The sequence below is a fragment of the Triplophysa rosa genome, linkage group LG9 (assembly GCF_024868665.1).
Source record: "Triplophysa rosa linkage group LG9, Trosa_1v2, whole genome shotgun sequence".
Lineage (NCBI taxonomy): Eukaryota > Metazoa > Chordata > Actinopteri > Cypriniformes > Nemacheilidae > Triplophysa > Triplophysa rosa.
The window spans coordinates 20,399,275-20,415,046 of record NC_079898.1 but is presented as its reverse complement, the minus strand read 5'-3'; the positions used below and the strand labels follow the sequence as shown (position 1 = coordinate 20,415,046).

The following is a 15,772-nucleotide window of genomic DNA, read 5'->3' as shown; positions in this document are numbered from 1 at the left end:
CCTGCTCTCCAGTATGAATGGAGGATCAGAGACGGTTCTCTGCAGATCTGGTGCAGCTCACTTTAACCAATGATCAAATCCTGTGGGAGTGAACATGGCACCTCTTTCAAAAGCAGCACTCTTTTTCTGTAGTCCACATGAGATGGCTAGAAAAGCAACAATATTCTTAAAATTATAAGATTTTGTCAGCAGTTCCTCCCTGTTAGGTTAAATAAACCTAAAGATTATATTTTAGGTTGATTATAATGAATAATTTAGATTCATTTACTGTAGAAAATAATTTCCTGCTTACTTTCAAACATCCTTAATATCTTAGATCAGGATTCTAAAGGCATTTTCATGGGCTTGTTTTCGCTCCATAAAATTTTTTAGTATCAGTATCAACACAGGAGAAATAAGAAAGTGACCTATTTTCATCTGCTCTATTTTTTTGCACACCTGGGATGAGAATACAAACCAGCGTAATGTTTGCGGTTTGTTGTTCCTCTCCTTCTTTTTTCTTTTCTTCAGTTTGATGTTGTTGTCATATTTGACCCATGTTTATCTACCCAGGTTTTGAGCTGCAGATCTGGCTGATGTGGCTTCTGATCAGGCACAAAACAAACATGCAGGTTTAATTGAGCTGGGTAATTGGCCATTATTTGCTGCAGCGATGACGCCCCCCACCTCTGGCTTTGACACATCTGTAGAGAGCTCATTACTGTGAGGAACTCTCTCAAACATAGCAGGAAAGTGTGACAAGCTGCTTTGTTTCAGCTGTTATGTAACTGCAGGGTGCGCTTCTGCTCATAATTGACCTGAATGATACATGCTCCATATACAGTATACTGTGCAAAAGACCCTGTTCAAAAAATTGTTTAAAGCCAGTTATTCACTTTTGCTGTAGTGTGTCAGTAGGAAATATAAGTTTACGTTTCTTTTGTCATTAATTGTAATAATCCAGTGAGATTTTTATGTACAGATTTGTGCGTCCCAATGTGAAGGCTGCGTACATTAAAGGCCGCATTTAAAGGCTTACGTCATTGAGGTTTATTACGGTTTTATTTCAGATAAGCAACCGTTACATTTCAAGGTAAGAATGAAACCAAAGTGAATACATGTTTTGCGGAATAAATTTTTTATAATTTTTTAAAACTAAATTAAGATCGCCTTGATGACATATGCAGCCTTTGAATGCGACCTTCGAAGTGCGCAGCCTTCACATATGGACGCACCTCTGGGCTCACCATCCTCAATTCCATCTGTTATTACATGAAGAAAGAAAATAAAACTGTGGCAATGCCTTCAAGATGATTGAAAAAGCACATATACAGTATGTGAATCTTATGTGAACATGCTGTATAATAGATCTGTAAATCTTAGGGATTGGTATATAGTGGTGAAGAGTCAACAAAAAGGTTTTTGTTGCCCTGACATGTTTTTACTGGCCCTTTGTAGCTATAATGTAACTGTGACAGTTCATAAATTCCCAAATACACTTTTGCTGTGAAACAGTACCATATGATGTGGTCACATTACTGATTTATTCATCATTTTTAACTCTTTTTCTGTCTATATAAGTCTATAGGACTCCTATTTGCAATTGCAGTCTATACCAGCCAGCTTTGGCAGGTTACCCTGGAGACATATTTAAATCATAATTTGCATTAAAAATGTTCAATTTATTACAGAAAACCAGACGCTCACATCTGCATGTCGTACAGTGATCCGCAAACGTTCTATCATGACGTTTTGAGTCGCTAAAAGCCACTGTGCTGTTAAAGCAAAACTCCCGAACGAATGAGCTTCACATTGAAATTCAGGGCCTGACCTCAGATGGGAGTAAACGTCTTTTCCCCAGCTGCACCCGACAGCTAGTCCTCAGTTCTGTTTACGTTTTTTAGCTGCCGTTACAGCCCTGCGCCAATTGCCAAAATAGATCTTCAATTTTGCAAGTGGGATTCAGATTGCCATCAAATCAATGGCCTGTCATGCGAAACAACGGTTGAGAATGTTGCGTTTGATGAGGCAGTCAGTCCGCTGGTCCGGCTCTGTATTAGCAGATGCCTAATGACTTTCTGCGTCAGAGAGAGGCCGATCCGTCAACTGAGTTTACATGTTTATAAATGGCTGGCAAAAAGAAGACATTTTCATTTACACAGATTGTGGTCGATATATCTGGTATTAAAACAAGAGATCTGTTCATTGCTTATTGGAATAAAATTGTTGTTTATTTGTCTTGTATGTCAGAATCCACCAAACCAAAGACTGTAGTCTTGATAGTTTTTAGTCTGTGTTTTGAAAGTAATTATAATAGTGGTTTACTATATAAAATTGCATTTCAGGTGTATAAGCCTGAGTGACATTAAAAGACACTTCATTTGCCTTTCCATTTTCCTTTATCGTTTTATTCTTATTTACCTGATCTAAGGATAACCTGTAATATGTTTGTAATATGTAATATTATTGTGTACATTTCTTTATATGGAATGAGTATGTAATTAGAAAATATTCCAGCTGAATATTTTAGAGCTGAGCATTAATTGTGTTCAGATTCTATTAAATGACTTTTTCTAGCCTGAAAATCGCAACTTTTAAATTGGGTGATTTTCCACATGTTCTATGGGACCATTGGAAGCCTTAAAAATAAACCGAAAGGAGGGAATTGATAGATGGAGAAGTATGAAATGAGGTTAGAAAGAGGCAACTACCCGGAAACACGGCTGTTTTAAAATTCAAAGCCTTTTTCATGGCAGAGTGACTGGACTCTGAAATTTGTTGCTTCAGTAGATTAAATAATAGAATTATGTGGATGTCGACCTCTGTCTTAATTACAGCTTTCAAAACATATTAGCAATCAGAGCAGGTCGGCCCACTGGAAGGAACACGTCAGGGGGAGAGAAATGAGAACTCTCCATCGCATTCATTAAAAGCACTTAGATAATATTCTGCAAATTATCTTCTTTAATTGAATAAAACATGTATTGTAAAAAGGGTGAAGCACCGCCGACATGCTTTGCATTACCAGATTCTTAACATACTCCGATGCAACCAGAGGAACCCAGGAGACACATTGTGCAGTCCACAATAGGGGGAGATGATTGTAGCATCAAGTGCTTGGACACAGAGGCAGTTTGATTACTGTACGTGTGTATCCTAGCAACCTGACCTCGTATGTGTGCACTAGATCAGTGGTCTGTAGCCTTTGTCCCTAGAAGAGGTTGGAGAGAAAAATGAAAAGAATAAAATAATACATAATTGCAGATTGAAGAATAATTAGACATTCAGAACGATATGGGAAAATAAATTTCTCTTTAATATTTTTATTCTGTAACCTAGACAACAGAAATGGAAGTGGTTACTTCTGGATTCCGTATTTTTCTTTTTTAAGCAATTTGCATAATCAACTAATAATGAGTTTAATTTGTAAATAAATAATCTTTTGTATCTTTGATAACAAATAATTGTTCCAAAATTAAAATAATTTTAATGAACAAAAAATGATGAATAAAGCCATATTTGAATAAAGTTGTGCCGGTTTTTCATCTTAAACATGACAGGATTAATTGGGGCATTTTTAAATTCCCATTTATGCTCTTGCTAACTGTCTCTGCGGTATCCAAAACATCCGCAGTGCTTCTTTGAAACATCTGCTTGCAACAAATTTTTGCTGGAGGGCTCCCCACAGTAATGAGGCTGCAGTGCAGATTGATCGCTGGGAGAATCACAATGGAGCCCAAGGCCGAGGGCCTGAACTCACCGTTCTGTAGCCCTCAGCTGTTAAACCTACCAACCACAAAACATCCCAGTCGGCTGCCGTTTCCGTGATTTCACTTCAGACAATGTCCTTCACTGCATTCAGGGGATTTGGAGAAGGGTGAGCCTGGCGATTTGTAAAACGTTAAATAAATTCATTAAAAAGCATACCTTGCCTTAAAATCCCCTCTCCTCCTGTTTGCCTGGGAGTCTTTGCCGAGGCAAAAATCTCATGTTTAAAATATAAAGCTTTTTGTTGATATTTCACCCTCAGCTATAATTAAATTCTTAATTATAAAAAAGCAGTCGTGAGGAACACCAGGACAGCAAATTTAATTTAGACATCCTCTGTATCATCCCAAGGGTCGAGAGAGGATTGTGGGAAACGATCATTCGGGATTCGGGAACAAATGGAGAATAAGAGATATTTTTTACGAATGTTATTCACTATGCCGCTTTGCTTCCTGCTGTCATGAGCACACCTGATAAACTGACATCTTAATCATGTTTTCCTCTGGAGGAATCTCTCTGGATTACTGCTCAGATCTCTCAGCAAGCTCCTGGATGGACTAAATACCAAAACGCCAAACACAATTCACTCTCACACAGACCAAAGCACCATTAAAGTTGTCCATTATTTCCATTTTTGTGTGCGCTGTTCCTATCTAAATCCATAGATTTGTGTTGGAGTTATTTATTTTCCCTCTACTAAAATGCTGGAATCTTAACCAAGGTTGATACATGTTGCATCAGTGCAGCAAGCCGGGTCTGATGTCATTGACACATAATGCACCATTTAATATTTAAATACACATACAGTATATACTGTATATCCATGGACATCTTATGTTATAGTTGTACATTCTTTATCTTCTATAACCATCTTAAAGGGATAGTTCACCCCAAATGTTCATCATTTACTCACCCTCATGTCATTCCAAACCTGTATGACTTTCTTTTCCAGAAGACAGAAGAAGATATTTAAAAGAATGTTGGTAACCAAATAACATAGGCCCCCATTGACTTCCATTGTATGGACACAAAACACTGTTACATTTATCAAAATATCTTATTTTGTGTTTAACAAAAGAAAGTCAGGGTTTTGAATGAATGGAGGGTGAATAAATGATTCCAATTTTTTTTTTGTTCTTTCTATTTTCATTGTTTTATTGTGCATGTTATTTTATTGCATATAGGAAGAGTGTTGTACAAAGCATTTCATCATACTGTGAATGGTTATTTATGTGACAAATAAAACTTCACGAAAATGACAAAGTTACGCATAGATTCTTGATTTATTTGTCTGAATTGTTTCTAATACAGAACCAACGTTTGGATTGATATACTGTAGGGATAATTTTACATGTATTTATTTATTTTACAGATATCCAAATCTGACTATAATTTTAGCACACGCAGTTTATTAATGAGAACATGATCCAACCTAAATTGAATCTTTTAGATATTTATGACTAAATGCGATTCCTTGATTCCTGACTCCTTGATTGCTGATGTGCAGGTTCTGTCTTGGTCACGAGTGTAACAGGGACTTTTCTCTCTCCATAGGGTCTTGATGACTGGTCTGCTTAGGGCTCACAGGAATGAAGCTGACACTAATGCAGAGTAGAGGTGGCACAGAGGTTCACTGCGGATTTGCTTGCATTCTTTAAAGTGTCAGCACTGCTTCACCATCAGTGTTTCTACCTGCTCCTCCTCCACACTTTGCAGCGCCAGCCTTGGGAAATACCAGTAAAGGATTGCCCCCGGGTAATTAAACATCCCTCCTCTACGCTTCATTCTGCTTGGCCTTTGTGGAGGACCCAGTTAAAAAAAAAGGTTGGAGTATGTGTGCGGGGTTTGAACACTGATATCTGCCCACATTTGCTTCACACGTCCTTTTATCTCTTTGAGTTTTTGAAAGCTGCACGTCTTATCGCCGAGATCACCCCGCAGGAACTCGGCCTCACATTCCAAGTCAGCTCTTTAGTGATGTCATGCATTCCACTGGTCAGATGCGAAGGCGTTACTGACTGCTCCAGTTTTCACAGCATAGATTTTTTTTAGTTCATAGGTAAGGAGTTCTCGCACTGGGATGGCTGTGGGAGACTGCTTGCGCGTTTCGGTCCGTTCTGACTCGCGCAGATGAGAGATTCAGACTAGTAGCCAGAGTTTTGACTTCATGTTGATTTTGTTCATACTTTGAGCGCACAAGTGTGTCATTTAAAGGTCCAGTGTATAAAATTTAGGGGTCTCTAGCAGTGAGGTTGCGAATTGCAACCAACGGCTCACTCCACCGCTCACCCCTCCCTTTCAAAGCACTACGGTGGCTGACACAGGACTAAGATGTCGTCACATTTTCGCCTCTTTGTCGAATGAAGACAGCGTATTTATGAAGCGCACTCTGTAAAGCAGTAGGGCTACTGTAGAAACAACATGACAAATTCCATGTAACGGGACCCCCGGTGTATGTAGATAGAAATAACTCATTCTAAGGTAATAAAAACATAGCGCTTCATTACGTAAGGTCTTTATACACCTCTAAAGAAGTTATTTATATTACATTGCATTTCTGTCCATCCTCCAAAAAAATACACATTGGACCTTTAAAGGCGTATTTCTAAAAAGATTTTGTGAAGTTGGGTTGGGTAAAACCAGGCAATCAGATTTCAGCCTTCGCGTTCCATGTTTGTGTGCCCTATGCGTCAGACGTACAATGTGTATCATGTAGACAGTGGGTGTGCAATGTCATATCACTACAAAACCAACCACACACCGACTACCGCTGTCTGTGAGATGAGAGCAGGTCTATAAGGCGAGCAACTTTACAGTGTCATTCTCGTTCTAATGCCACCAAAACTTTATGTCTGACATACTTCGCAGCCCTTCTGCAAGTCGTCTAAAACTACACGTCACCAGTTAAACTTGGAAATAAGCTTTTAGAAGTTATTGCAGAAGGGCTGTAATGAAGAATGACTCTACACTTGTTTGATAAGCTTAGCTTTAGCTCATCAGACACGCCTCACCAATCAGCAAATGAATGCCATCCAAACAGCTGCTGATCCTGGCATTTCAATCGCGAATACAACTAGGGTTCGAAACGCGAGGGGGGTGTAGTCTTCAAGATTCATAAAGTATGCATGTTGATGCCTGATGATTTTTTTGTGGCTGGTATTTGTTCAAACATAGCCTTTTGTATACTCATCTCATGAGTCATTTACATTAAAACCCGTGTCAAAACATGATTAAATTGACCTAAATGAACCCTTTTTTTAGAGCCAGACAGAATGGATTTAATATCAAGTTAATATAGCGTGTTTGCTTTGAATCTTGAGAGATAAAATCTCTGCTATACATCAGAAATGTAAGGCTTACGACAATGAAAAGCAACATATTTCATCTCTCATGTGGATTTGGGGCTCAGAAATGGTTTCTCAGCTAAAGCTTAAAAGAACAAAAGTATAGTTACACTAAAAGCCTATTTGATGTGAAACCTATAGTGGTTCTCCAGAGATCCCGAAAAGCCCCCTTCAGCCATACAAAAAATGGCTGTTTATGAGTTTGTCCTCAAAATAAAGTGTTTACCAGTCAGCTCGCAATAAGCTTTTTACAGTGTTTCCTCTAAAATAAAATAGATTGAGTGTCTAACTGATGATGTTGTTAAAGTTTGTCAGATAAAACCTCTTTAGTCGTCTCTAAGGATAATCCCATTCTGTAGCGGTGAAGACAACGGCAGCATTTTAACAAGATGTCTTGGCTGATGAACTCTCTGAACCTTCACAAAAGGATATTTCCTCAGCCTCGGGCGAAATCTCTTCCTACTGCAACACTTAGAAGGATTCGACTGTAGTTTTACAGCAGCTTTTTTTTGGCATCTCCCTGAGTTGAACATCCCTCAGGGAGAGCCAAGTATACTGTATGTAGTTTACAAAAGTGATAAGTACAGGAATACAAAATAGTCCAAATCATATTTAAACAAAAAAGTGGTAAATGTTTTTATAGATTTTTTGGTCACTGCCATCTGTTCTGAAGTTATTTATTTTATGATTAAAAATGACTGACTTCACAATAGCAGGTTCAAATCAAGGTAACAAAAACATCTTTCATCCTTCGCATAACAATGAGCAATAACAACGCGGCTCTGAAGATGAGATGATGCAATTGCCACAGTAACATTTGCTCGCTGAAATTACGCTTCTATTATTTGTGAAAAGAATGAAGACCCAATTGAGTTTGAAACATGCTTCAGAGCGATGCTAATGAAATTCATTCAGAAAGGCTCCCTTCAATTTCATTTGGCCTAATTAAAATGATTGAATATTATGTGAACCCGGTCACATCCTGTACATCGCTTCTGACACTATACTGAACATGAATGATTGACAGATCAATAGATGCTCTGATGCTGCCAAATGTAAGCAGGTTTGTGACACAGTACAAGGTCAGATTTGTTCATTTCCATTCTCTGCTTTCATTGTGCTTTGCCATGTTAAAATGCATGGAAAATTGTCTAGTTCTTGACTCAACTCAGCTAGCTTTTGACTCAAATCATGCTGAGAATGTAATGTAAAAGTGTAATATAGGGCCTAATGGTTAGAGAGTCGGACTCGTGATAAGAAGATTGCCGGTTCGATTCCCAGGGCCGGCAGGTAACGACCGAGGTGCCCTTGAGAAAGGCACCTTACCCCTACTTGCTCCCCGGGCGCTGCAGTGATAGCTGCCCACTGCTCCGGGTGTACGTGTGTTCACCACTTGCTGTGCGTGTGTTCACTACTCTCTGGATGGGTTAAATGCAGAGGTCACATTTCGGGTATGGGTCACCATATCTGACTAATAGGTCACTTTCACTTCACTTTCACTAAATGAAAATAGAAATGTTTTAAAACAGAAACAGGAGTCTCAGACTTTCAAACCCTACTGTATTTGGCTACTTTATATGAGTTTTCTCATATTTTCAAAATGTCTTGTTATATGCAAAGCACCTGCCAACCTTGGGACGGTTTGGAGACGAGGTCACTTCATTGAGTTGACCCCTGTCGCGCAGAGCATTGAGCTTCGTAATAAGGTGTCCAGATTTTACATTTTAGGCATCCTTGCACTAACATTTCTCCCTGTCTCTCTCTATTTCGTTGTCTTTTTTATAGAGTATTCAGAGACAAAAAAACTATACGCATACATATAATTTACAAGTATGCATTTGACTTTTATTGACTTTGAGCATTCAAGGAATACTTTTTCAGTATGTGTGTTTACTGGGAATAAAACCCACAATCTTTGTGTTGCTAGTGCAGTAGTCTACCAGTTGAGTTGTAAATGAAAATATATGTAAATACTATACTACAGTATATTTAATTAAAATACAGTATACGATACTGTGTATTTTATACAGTAGAATAGTATAGAAGGGACATTATTTGCCAAATTGAAAAAATTGAAATTGTAAATATTTATATAAATTTAAAATGTTAGAGTTTGAAAAAATATTTTCCTCCTTGTAAGCTGCTCAGAGATCTGCTGTTTTTTAAAAGGTTGCATAAAGGTTATTCAAATGATTTTGCCAACGTAGCAATCTGAGGAACCCCAAGTATGTGCCTTAAGTATGATCTCAATTTTACTTTTTACTTTTTTGACCTTCTCGTTACTGCAAGGTTTAATCAAGTCAGTCTCTGCAGGGGGTTAATGCTGGTCTTTTGATTCTCCCCATATCTCCCATATTCACAAATAACTATTCATCAAGACAGCTCACTAAGGTTTGGTCTGTGATATGCATCCCAGATCTGCAATGCAGAGTTGTGATTTTTAACATCATTTGAACATCATCAGGACGAGCCAGAGGCTCGTACCGAGTCGCTAAACTATTCTCATTGATGCCCTTTGCTGAATCTGAATGACGTCTATCAGTTTCCCCAGTGTTCAAGCACACACTGTACAGAGCTGGGATTGAGTTGTTCGCCACTCCTCCAGCGAATTCTACCTTACGGAACACAGAGATCTTTAACGCCAAAGGAAATTTGCATATCAAACGTAACACTCGAGGGACGACATCAAATCCTTTGTTGCTTGTACTCGTGTTTGTTTGCGAGTTGATAGTCAAGCTGTTTCAGTTTGATGCTAAAAGCGAATGCATTATTAAATGCATAGTTAATGTGGGGTGTTTATTTTGAGTTGCTGTTGATCTTTGGCGAGATGTATGTGAGTTTGTATGTAAGACCCAATTTTCGTATGGGTTTTCTTACCTCTTTAATGTAGCCTTTAAGGTGGATTCTGTCCTTCTTAATACGGCAACAACACAACCTCATCATGTGTGACAAGACCATGGCTGCCTCAACCCAACACTGCTGCCCTTCATAAATAATTAAAGATCTAATCTGTGATATTTCCAAAGGTCAGCAGCACAACAAAGAGACAAAAAATGCCAGCTCGCCCATTTCTCTCTCCGCGTTTTTACTGTTTCCTGTAATCACAATGGCCTATTTTTGTGAACCCCTTGTAGGAGCCTAACCAAAAGAGGATTTTCAATGAGCCGGCAACTATTGAACTGTTGGGATTGACGCTGGGAGCGACCCATTTCTCGAAGCTTTGGAGATAATGGTAAAGAATCATCACCTAAATTCGCGATATGCCCCGTCAGCACACCCCGCAAGCTCAGTTCAGCTAAATGCTAAGGAGCAGAGGTCAGTAAGCCTTTTCTGCATACAGAAATATCTAAATGTATTATTTAAAGACATTTGAATTTAAAAATGAGCTAGCGCTCACCTCGATTGGTCTCCGTGATGCATTATCTATTAGGTTTCGTGAATTTCCATACACAGGAGAATCATGTTATCATCCACTCTGCTACTTTTAAATCGGAAACGAAAAGTGCCAGCAACAGACATCCTTAATCTGCGAGGTATTAACTGTACAATACCGTTATTCACGTCATGAATGCAATAATACGAAACTTTTCAGAGTTATTAAAAGTTAATCTGTGTGTATGTGGTGTTTCACTATGTTGACAATCTATACTGTGTAATTAGCACAGCTATCGTGTGTGAATGCCCGCAGACCGAGTTATGTAAATGAAGCAGAATGAAATGTTTAGACTGCCCGAGATTTATTGGGATGTTTAAAGCCGACATTGAGCTTAATCAGTACAGCTTTCTCTCGCGGTAGCGAGTTTTCTGCAAACATGGTTTTATCTCACCTCCCCTTCGCTAGGAACGTCAGAGAAATACGCTGAAGGCAAAGTTTTCTGCAGTCTCGGAAGCATCTTTCCCCATTTCCTTTGTTCTATGTATCTCATCCGAACAGGAGAGAGGAACGCTGGTTAACTGAAACACGTCAGATCCTCACATGTTTGCATGTCAGGAAGACGACCAGTTGGATTTTGTGTTCTTTGACACAAGTCAAATGTATGTGGAAAAAGTAGGAATTTCATATCTTTGGATAGATTCTGTGTGAAAATTGTTATACTTTTTTCTCACCTTTTTTGCTTTCTTCTATCTTATCTTAATGTGCAGAAACAACTATAAGTAAGCTGTTGACATTCACGGAAGACGAAAATGTATTCAAGTATGAGATTTGGTTCATGGCTAAAAGGTTCAAAGCCATGAGAGTATAATATTTTACTGAAAGCATTGTAACAATGTTTACTATTTATTTTTCTCCAGGTTGTGCCTTATCTATGGCTACAGCAAAGCGATGTGTGTAAGTAAACAATATTTTGTTTGTGTGTCTATGTGTGTTTGTTAAAAAGTGTAAGTATGCAAAAGCTCTTCAATATGTTCCACTAACACCCTTAACTCTCTCTCTCTCTCTCTCGCTCCTCGTGTTCTTCTGGCAAGGTTGATTATGCCGCTTGTCCTTTTAACCCTGCGGCTTTGAGTTAGTGTCATCCTGCGTCTCTCATTAGTCACTTTTCCCTATTAAACATTCATGATCTGAGTTTCCATGTCAACAATGCATAAAGGTCACTAAAGAATGATAACTGTGAATGGATATGGTTTTTGCAGCATACTTAAACTCGCCACGCCAGCATTCTTTATTTCTCAAATAAAATCTCTGCATCCACCAGCTGGGGCCGGCTCACCACTCTGTCATAAAACCAGGAAGAATCATTGGGTTGCCACACAGTTACTGGGCTCAGACTATCAGAGGTCAACAAAATGCAATTTCTATAGGCAAAATGGAAATCGAATGGATGCAACCATCACCTGTTTGTGCCGGGGATTGGGGTTATATTTTCTGTCTTCTAGGATTACTTACTGATACAAATCTCTACTTTATCATTGTTAAAGGGATAGTTTATCCAAAAATGAAAATTCTGTTATCATTAACTCAGGAAGCTAGTACTTGAATGTTTGTTGTTAAAATGCATTTTTACCCATGTCCCAATATTATATTATGAACACATAGTACATAGGGTAGTTGACAAATAAACCGTATATGCGTCCTATGGTGTGACAGTAAAAAATAAAATAAAGATAAATTTCTCTATTTTATATTCTAAGCATAAATAATATGTTACCCTGGACCACAAAACCAGTCATAAATGGCACGGGTATATTTGTAGCACTAGCCAGCAATACATTAGGTGCGTCCCAAATCGCGCACTTATGCACTACGCCATTTTGTAGTATAATAGTGTGAGTACTGCGTTCACATTGAAAATTCTTAAAAAATAAGTGCACTTGGATGATGCTCTTTTTCAACCGAAAATATGAAGTGTGGAACTGTGGACACTTCACGCACTCAACGGTCGCAGTTTCGCTTACATAGCAGAAGGGAGGCGGGGCTATCAGACGCTGCTCGAGCAAAACTCTCCTGCAGAGTGATAACGCTTCAATCTGATGATGACTAGAGTAATGCTGGGCGAAACAGACGAAAACTACATTTAATTTAATGTACAATGTACAAATATATATGGAAACCGATATACTTCCAGTTAGTATAAAACGGTTTAGTATTCCATTTGGGACGATACTACTCTTCTAAAATTCATACACTAGATGGTTGAGTGCATAGTGCATAGTTTAAGTGCATAGTGTATAGTATGTCATTTGGGACACAACTATTGTATGGGTCAAAATGATTGATTTTTCTTTTATGCCAAAAATCATTAAAATATTAAGTAAAAATCATGTTCCATGAAGATATTTTGTAAATTTCCTAATGTAAATATATCCAAACTTTATTTTGGGGGGTGGATGCAACAAAATTGCGAACAAAAATGGCCGGAAACACGCCTACGAACTTCCCTCGCTGCTGCCCGCTCTTTGGGAATTACACACTCAAGTTTGATAAACTGTAAAGGCGATTTTCTCAATTTTTTTATTTTTGGCACCCCCCAGATTCCAGATGTTCAAATAGTTGTATGTCGGCCAAATATTGTCCTATCCTAACAAGCCATACATCAATGGAAAGCTTATTTATTCAGCTTTCAGATCTTAATTTCGAAAAATAAATTTCAATTTTTTTGCTGTCACACCATAAGACACGTGTACGCTATATTTGTCAACCACACAAATACATTATATGATAATCTAAAGTAAAATAATCATGAATTGTGTTATAAAAACACAAATTATCACTGTCCCTGAGACATTTTTTTTTAATGCTAGAAACGCAGAAACCATCACTGTTGTGTCCACACCTTATATAAACCATCAGGGTCAGCTAACTTTAATGAGGCAACTCAGCATCTTTTTGATGGGACTAAACATTAACAGTAAATCTTTAATGGAGAATCAACTGCCTTTTCTTCTCATGATTGCGCATGAAAGAATAAAGCTGATTTTTATCCAAAATCCACAACCCAGAGTCCCTCTTGCCTTGCTTGGCTTGTCATCAGGACTCCTGAAGGCTAAAGATCCAGTTAGCTTGAACAGCTCTGCAGATCCACGACCATCACATAACATACAGCCAATTACACACCTGCTGGATAAGAAGGGCTAATCGTGCTGAAGTGGCTACTACATTGTTTTTCTACTTTAGGTGTTATGGAAATAAGGACTTTTTATGAGACACTTTCCTTAGGCCACTGGATTCATCAGCGACCTTCAGAAACAATGTCAGGAATTTGAATAATCTCCTCCCACCCTAAAGTGCTGGATTTGGCCATTAAGAAATTATCAAATGATAACGAAAGTGGCTTTTTCTTTTAGCGATACACATTTTCATATGCTCCGGTTGGGTATTAGCAGCGAAATATGGGCAAAACTCTTTCACTTTGCTTGAGCATCCATCACAGAGCAATGACCTTAAAACGAGAGATGGTATTTGCTGCGTCAGGCACTTTCTGCGTCTACACAATTGCTTGTATTCACAGGGCTGAAGAGCAGTTAAAGCTAATAAACATATACCGCAGCACTAAAAGCTTTTTGACCATATTCATTTGTCCTGCCTTTGTCTGTTATGCAACCATTTGCAAATGGCCATTTTCTAGAGGCAGTGAGGCAGTCTTTTAAAACACATAGCGTATTCGACCCGCGCTCCACTTGGATCATTTTCACTGGGTTATTTCCCACAGGAGCCCACCAAGGGTTTACAGGGTACTGCAGCAAACAAATAGAGGTCAAAGACGACCACATAGTAACTGTAGTAGAAAGTCATCTGTTATGACTTGTGTCAAATCTCATTATGGGTGATCCTGGGGTCTGTGGGCTAAACATTTGAAAGGTGTATTATACACTGATGAATGAATAACAATGAGATATTAAAGACACTTAATTTATCAATTTATTTAGAAAAATAAGCAACAGAATTGTTGTATATAAGTCCCATAACCAAGGGTTTTGTTAGTTGTAGCCTATAAATACTCAGAAAAGAGGGTAAACAAGATTGTACCACACTTGACCACACTTCACAGCCTTTGGTTATTATGAACTATTGTTGTTGTTTTTTGTTTGTTTTTCTGTTTTAAAAACTTGACAGCCTTTGGTTATTATGAACTATTGTTGTTGTTTTTGTTTGTTTTTCTGTTTTAAAAACTTGACAGCCTTTGGTTATTATGAACTATTGTTGTTGTTTTTTGTTTGTTTTTCTGTTTTAAAAGCTTGACAGCTTATGGTTAATATGAACTTTTGTATGCAAAATTCTTTAAAAAATAATATATTTTATATATAGTATTTTTCTGTATAGTATATTAAAGTTAATTATATGAAAAAAAAATATTATTAATATTATTTAAAAATATTCTAAAATGTTTTATTTTATTTTTCTATGTATTTTCTATCCATCCACCCATCCACCCATCCATCCATCCATCCATCCATCCATCCATTTAATAGATATAAAAAAATCCTAAATACTTTCTACCTTGAAGCGGTCGAACCAGCAACCTTTCAGGCATTCCAGTCATGGTGAGATATGTGTGTTGAATGTCACTTGTATCATTTTGTGTCATCTTACATTCTTGTCAAGGATGGAGCTAATCTTCTCTCCTTTCATTCGAAACCAGGCTGTTGATGGAGCCTCTGATTCGAAATGTAGAGGACGATTGTGATGAACAACATCCCCGACACCTCATCCCAATTAGAAGGCGAGAATTCGCTCCACGCCCTACAGTGTTGAGGGACGTAACACAGTTCTGTCACTCAATCCGGTAACCCCAGGCTTTAAGACTGTCACCTGTCTCCCAACACATCTCAACCCAGATGATGTGTCCGCGCTGATCCCGGTCCAGTGTCTGAGCCGCCTTGTTGTTGGTCACAAGCTGACTGTCCATCAGTGAGCTCACAGAAATGAAAAGCGAACAGGCCTTTGCACTTCAGCTTTTAGCACTCTGTTTGTCGAGCCATTGAGTTGACCTTGCTGAAACTATCTGAAAGACAGCCATACATATTTGGAACGACAAAACAGTCAGTAAATGTTCTTGGTAGAACTGTTCCTTTAACAGTTCTGATACAAACAACTCATTCTCCAAACTAAACGCATCAATGTTTAAACAGCTTAAACAAAGCGCTTACCTTGTATGAAAGTCTGATATTGTGAAAGTCTTAACTGTACTCATTTGTTATATTGATCACATCTGACGCAGAGCGAGACAGGGCCATTAACT

At 38.2% G+C, this 15,772-nt stretch overlaps 1 non-coding gene across 1 annotated transcript; it reads right to left on the bottom strand.

Annotated features, from left to right (window-relative positions):
* Nucleotides 1–15,004: 15,004 nt before the first annotated feature.
* LOC130559773 (U6atac minor spliceosomal RNA) lies at nt 15,005–15,169 on the bottom strand. The gene has a single exon (XR_008963619.1). It is a non-coding gene; the product is annotated as a U6atac minor spliceosomal RNA (small nuclear RNA).
* Between the last annotated feature and the right edge of the window lie 603 nt (nt 15,170–15,772).